The following is a 6966-nucleotide window of genomic DNA, read 5'->3' on the forward strand; positions in this document are numbered from 1 at the left end:
ATGAGCATGGGTTCACACTTGTGAACTTCAATCGATTATTATTACAATCGATATTTGAATTATATGTCTTACTTGCACAAGCACAACAAGTATTTATGTAGAAGATCCTATAGAATCAGATTGGCATGTTCTTATGAAGGCTAAACCTAAAGACTTGTATAATATGAGTGGTGAATATTGATGAAAAAGAGGATATATGAGAACATCAACCATTTGGTGTTTGTCAACATAGAAATGTCATGGAACAATGGGATAATGGTGATGTCATTTGGGTTAGAGATAATGTACCAAGAATTACTCTCGATGCACCTTTTCAATTGCTGTTTGAACAACCCCCCGTACAATCAATTCTATTGATGGTTCAGAGAATCCTAATAATGAAGATTAAAAATTATACTCATGATTTGTTGCTTGTAAGGGTTCCACAATCAATTGAAACTTAAAATGATAATTTGTATGCTTATTTGGTTAGAAATGACCACTAATTATTTAATTTATTTTTCATATAATTTATTGTGTGCTAACTCTTTTGTTTATTGCATGTCTTAGATGGACCCTTCAAAGGATGAGTCAAGTTCATCACAGTACGAGACTGGTGAGGGGTTGTCTGGATCTACCACCAAGAAAAGAAAGGGCCCAACAAAGTGTCTGAGCCTATTTTCTCTCCCACCAGATGAGAGACTAAGAGTAGAATTTGATCGTGCTAAACAACCATTTGGAAAGCATGTACCAAAGATGTCTAATTTTTGTGGGGTTATAACTAGAGATCCATGTGTGTTTCGTCTAGATGTTCAATCGTGGAGAAAGATTGAAAGGATGACAAAAAGTGTGCATGGAAAATACTATTGGTAGGTAAAATATCTCTTAACATACCGATTTAGCCGGGGAGCTTGATGGGAATTCTCAGTCAACTTTTAAAAATCTGAATTCAGAAGTTTCTAAGCACTCGACTGCCCTTGAGGATGTACGTATGGCTTTATTCCTATTTGGATTTCTTCTGCTTAGTGCTTACCAATCTGTTTTGGTTTTGATCTTCTGCTCCGTTGCACAGCTTTTTATAGAAATAGCTTCAGAGGCTGACGTTCTGCTTAACAAACTTCAAAGTAACATTTCTGATCGAGGAGAAGTTAGCTGCATATGCACAACAACAGCGTCAGGTTGGCAACACAACTGGCTGTTCTTATGTTTTGGTTTTTAAGTTTAATTTATTATTTTATGACGCTAAATGTGCATGGACACTCGAGAGCAATAGAGGCTACACGGTGTATTTCTAAAATTAATGTGAACTTCTTCAAGTTGTTTGACACTCACACATCCAAACTATCTCAAATTGTGGAAGAAGCACAAATCACCCATGACAAGAAATTGTGTGAGCTTGAAAAGATGTTTAAGGTGAGTTAATTTTCAATTTCAAATCTTTCTTTTAGTTGGATTTGTGAATGTGTTTCATTCTTCCAAAACTTTTTAATCTGTTACTTTGTATTTATAGGAGTGTGTTGCTAATGAGGAAAGGCAACTATTAGAAAAAGTGGCAGAGCTCCTAGCAAATTCAAATGCTAGGAAGAAAAAACTGGTATTCATCCCTTTCCCATTAAGTGACTCAATGCCTTTTTGGTATTAATTGGTTATATATGATCTGGGATAGTTCATGGCAAGCCCCACCCCACTTTATGGAACTCTTCCAAAGGCATACTTTCTGTAAGTAGCTGTATTAATTTGATTATGTCGATGGCCTTTTTTCTTTTTTTTTCCCTGCTTTATTACCATTATTAATATTGTCTTTAATTCAAATTGGTTTGGCTCTGGGACCTAATTACCAGCTTGATAGTTATTGGGTGTTCGTCCTTTCCTTTGTAGAAATTTCTTAATCCTTTTTCTTCCTCATTCATTACTAGACCGTTCAGTTGGACAGGGTTTTACAAAGCTGTTAGGTGCAAAGTCTCAAGAAGCCAATATAAGCATCATCAAAGATGTTAGCGGAATCATCAAGCCTGGAAGGTAGAACATACAAGTCTCGCCAACTCACACAATTCAAATCCTTTTAGTGGACAATTCAAATGATTAGAGCCAAATCCATTTATTTTACTCTTTGTTTGTTTGTTTGTTTTTTTTTTTTTTTTTGAGTCAAAAAATATTGTCAATCCCTTAAACAGTTGCCATAGAAAGTGGTATGTATAAACTAGACGGTTACATTTAGGAAACTGTATGGGGAAACTTCCTAAGGTGTCCAAACATTCTCACTGAAATGGAATGCCACATGGAGAGCTGACATAGCCAATCCATACCATTCATCTGATATGTATCACATTGATTTGGTCAAGTGGACAGTAGTGATCATGCCACATCATGCCCGTAGGCTGCTATATATTGTAATTTTCCTTGGTAATTGCATCCAATGATTCTTTTTAATGTTTTCTAATAGATAAAATTGAAATAGAAATATGATCTTTTCTGCTTCATGGTGGAGTGTTGTTAGAAACCTTCCACCTCAACTACCAGTGAATAGGTGTGGAATCTAGAGTCACTTCAAAACCCATCCCCTAAATGGATTTTTTTTACCCCCCAAAGTTGTTTACATTTTAGAGGGAAACCTATAAAAGAAGATTTTTAAAGGTGAGATGTTATGTTCATTCATATTGGATTGTCTGGGTTGCAGAATGACTCTATTGCTTGGCCCTCCAGGGTGTGGGAAAACTACCTTCTTATTGGCTTTTTCAGGGAAACTAGACCAATCTCTCAAGGTTTATTTATTTTTTATTTTTTCTGCTCTTTAGCTTCTTTTATTAATAAAATGATCTGATATGAAGCATTAATTAAGGATAATTCTATTAATATGTACAATGATGTACTAAAAGTCTGCAGCATTCTAAAGTGACGAGTAGCTCAAAGTTATGTTTTAGATTTTAAATACTTAAACCAAATAGACTCAATTTTGGTTCGTAATGTCCTTGTTTCAAGGAATGGATTCAGTTGATCCACAAGTCCTAATGAATGCTCATGAAGCCTTGGCATAATTGATGTCCAAAGCCAAGTGTCGGAACCTAGTGTCTTGGATTACATGTTAAAGTGTCTTGGATTACATTTATCAACCCTGTATGCATATCCACCCCAATGTTCACATACACATAATATACAAAACGTTATTCAGTTTGTAGTCGTGTTTCTTTTAATGGCTACTCGCAATATGGTTTAAAATATTGGAATGTATCGGTCGATATGTATTGGTATTGGCCAATACCGATATGAAACATTCAATGTTTTGGGAATGGGTATGTATCGAATATATCAACCGATAACGTATCAGTTTTTTTCATTAACCAAAACATTCAATTTATACGACATTTTAAACCTTGACTCGCATTATACATATGTTGTAATTTTTTGCCAAAGCATTGTGTATCTTTTCCCCTTTACTTTCTTTAGGTTACTGGGGAAATCTCTTACAATGGCTATAGACTTGAAGAGTTTGTTCCTCAGAAAACAGCAGCCTATATAAGCCAATATGACCTTCACATTCTTGAGATGACTGTGAGAGAAACACTTGATTTCTCAGCTTGTTGTCAAGGTGTTGGAAGCCGAGCAGGTATGCTTTCCTTGGACACACATCAATGATGATTTTTATTGTGGAACCCCACTTAAATTTGAGTTCTTAACTATATAATAAAGGTAACTTATTTCTTTGCCTGTGAAGACATTATGATGGAGGTCAGTAGAAGGGAGAAGCAAGCAGGGATTGTCCCAGATCCAGACATAGATACATACATGAAGGTACAATTGACAGATTTACTCTTCTTTCCCTCCATGTTCACAGAACAGCCAATTTTTTATGGGCATCCTGCTCTGTTTTATGTCTCAATATCACCGCAATGCATAACTTTGAGCTTCAATAAATCTTAATTTTTACACGATCATGTTTTACATAATGATCCAGGCCTATCACATTGTTTCTCTAAACTTAATATTTTTCTTGTATAAAATATCTATTGTAATCTGAAAGATATCAGCATGGCTACTTGCCTATTTAGAATTTCTTGTTGAAACTTTGAACAATTCTGTGATTCACAAATGACAACCACAATGATCCCTTAAGGCACCCATAATTGTCCGTCCCACACTACACCAAAATTGGCAAATAGGAATGGCCACGTAAAACAGCTTATTGCCGTTTCAAATAGGAAACGGCCTTTAACCGTTTCTTACTGATGGTGAAACGGTTTAAATGAGTTGACTCGCTGGTGTTTCTAATTCATTTTACATGAATGGTTTGGTACCCAAGACATTTCGGGCGTGTTTGGATACCAGGAGCAGAACTACTGTTGCAAAGAACAGGAGCTGGAGTACTCTGTGGAGGAGCTGGAAAAGTAATTCTGTGCAGAAGGGCGTTTGACAATCAACTCTGTGAAGTACTGGCAGAAGTACTTTTGTGCTGGAAGTCTGTTTGGGAACCATACTGACTTCTCATGACTTCTAGAAAAAAAGATCAGAATACCCTTATATTATACCAGTTACTGTTTTTTGTTTTTTTAGTATCATAATATGCCTTCAAACTATACTGTTTTTTATATTTTAATTATAAATATTAATATAATATAATATAATATAATAAATATTAATATAATATAATTTAATATTTTAAATATTAAATATTAATATAATTGTGTTTAAATCCAATATACTTAAAATTAAAAAAAAAAAAAATTGACAGCATCTCCCTTAAAAATTGGATGATTTAACCCATACATTGAAAAAACATTTATCTCTCTTTGGGGCTCTCCGAATGTCACCCTGTATCTTCTATATATATATATATATATATATATATGTATATAGGGTCAGGTTCAAGGGCCATATGAGAAAACTTTCGTTTTTCAAAATAAGGGTTAGAGGTTTTGGATTGAGCTGATTTTTTGCAAGGATGGTCACTATGATGAGAAGATCATCCTCACAAAAAATCAGCTCAATCAGAAACTTCTAAATCCATCAAAAGTGATTTACAAATTAGTGATAAAAATTGGTAAAAAATCGACGGTCCACATTCTAAATCACTTTTAATGGGTTTAGAAGTTTCAGATTGGGCTGATTTTTTTTTTTTTTTTTTGGATGATCTTCCCATCATAGAGATCATCCTCACAAAAATCAGTTCAATCCAAAATTTCTAACCCATATTTTAAAATTTTATCTACCGTCGAAAGTTTTCTCATATGGCCCTTGAACCTGACCCATATATATATATATATATAGAGTGAGAGAGAGAGAGAGAGAGAGAGAGAGAGAGAGAGAGAGAGGATGAAGAAAATCAAAAAAATGAGTCAACAAGATGAGGGGAACGAACTAAGGTAAGAAATGGCTCCTTTCTCTATTTATTTTATAGTATGCAATCTCAAAATTTTATTAAACTAACATTAATAAGTGAATAAAAGCAGAATACCAAAATTACCTTTACTCAATGCAAAATATAAACAGAACATGAATAAAGATGAAAGTAATTAAGGATTCCAACATCTATAAACAAGGTACTAAGTACCACAGAGCAACTCGATTCCTTTAAAGTCACTTGTACTCATACTTGTGGCCAAGATGGATAAGGTTAGACAGTAGACACTGGAACAAAAAGAATATATTGTTGCATGGATATGAAATATAATTTTGAACCAACAATAAATAAAGTGAAGGTAGTAACATGGAAATCTATTCAAGTTAAGAATGATAGAATAGAGAATTAACAAGCATTTTTTTCTTTTTGAATCTCTAATGCCACTCCAGCGATTCCCACCAAGGACTTTGCATTTGTTAAGTGGATGCTAATAACGCTGCAAAGAAAAATAGCTGTCTTATGATGCAATGTGAAAAAGAACGTCAAAGCATCATGGGATATACTAACAGAAACACACCTATGCAAACAATGGGCTACCATGCAGGTAAACGCTGCAATTAGTGAATGAACTAATGAACATAAGAAATCAATAAGCATTATAAATTGTCGTCAATTCTTGATAGTAAAGGCTAAACACATTTGTAGATGAACAGAGATCTCATTGTCTCACATAAAAAAAAAATCAAATCAAGATCTGATAAACAAGATTTGATTCATCACATGTTTATCAAGGAACTAAATCGATTTTTTTTTTTGTGTTTTGGAATTATAAAGGCGGACAGAATATTTTGAGTGGAATTGTGTTCAGCGATCTAGAGAGCAAATTAACCTGCAATGTATCTGGATTAAGAAAGAGAAATAGTGACAATCAAATCTCATTAAATCAACAACAGATGCTTCTCCAATATCACCAATCAGACCTTCGAAATTAACATGTTATATGGCGATGAGGGAGGGAGGGAGAGAGGGAGAGAGAGAGAGAGAGGGCGAAGCACCTCCTTCGGATGGCCGAACGGCTGCAAGCAGTAGATCGATGAGAGATAAGGAGAGAGAGAGGGCGAAGCACCTCCTTCGGATGGCCGAACTGCTGCAAGCAGCAGATCGATGAGAGAGAGGGAGAAGTACCTCCTTCGGATGGCCGAACGGTTGCAAGCAGTAGATCGATGAGAGAGAGGGCGAAGACCTCCTTCAGCTGGCCAAACGGCTGCAAGCAGCAGATTAATGAAAGAGATGGAGAGAGAGAGGGCGAAGCAACTCCTTCGGCTGGCCGAACAGCTGCAAGCAGGGAGAGAGAGAGAGGGAGAGAGCAACTCCTTCGGATGGGCGAACGGTTGCAAGCAGAGCAGATCGATGAAGAAGAAAGGGCGAGTTCCTTCTTCGTCTGATTTGGGGCGCAATTGGGTATTTTCGTGGAAAATTAAAAAAGTTGGGGGTATTTCGGTAAAATGAGCCGTTAAAAGTTTACTTCCCGTAAGATGCGAAATTGAGAAGTAGGTTTTAGCAACTTTTTCATAAAGAGCAATTTTTTACTCTTGCGCGGAGTAATTCTCCGAAGGAGTTGCTTATCTAAATTATCCAAACGACCTCTAACT

This window comes from Akebia trifoliata, chromosome 2 (assembly GCF_017979445.1).
Source record: "Akebia trifoliata isolate Shusen 1 chromosome 2, ASM1797944v1, whole genome shotgun sequence".
Lineage (NCBI taxonomy): Eukaryota > Viridiplantae > Streptophyta > Magnoliopsida > Ranunculales > Lardizabalaceae > Akebia > Akebia trifoliata.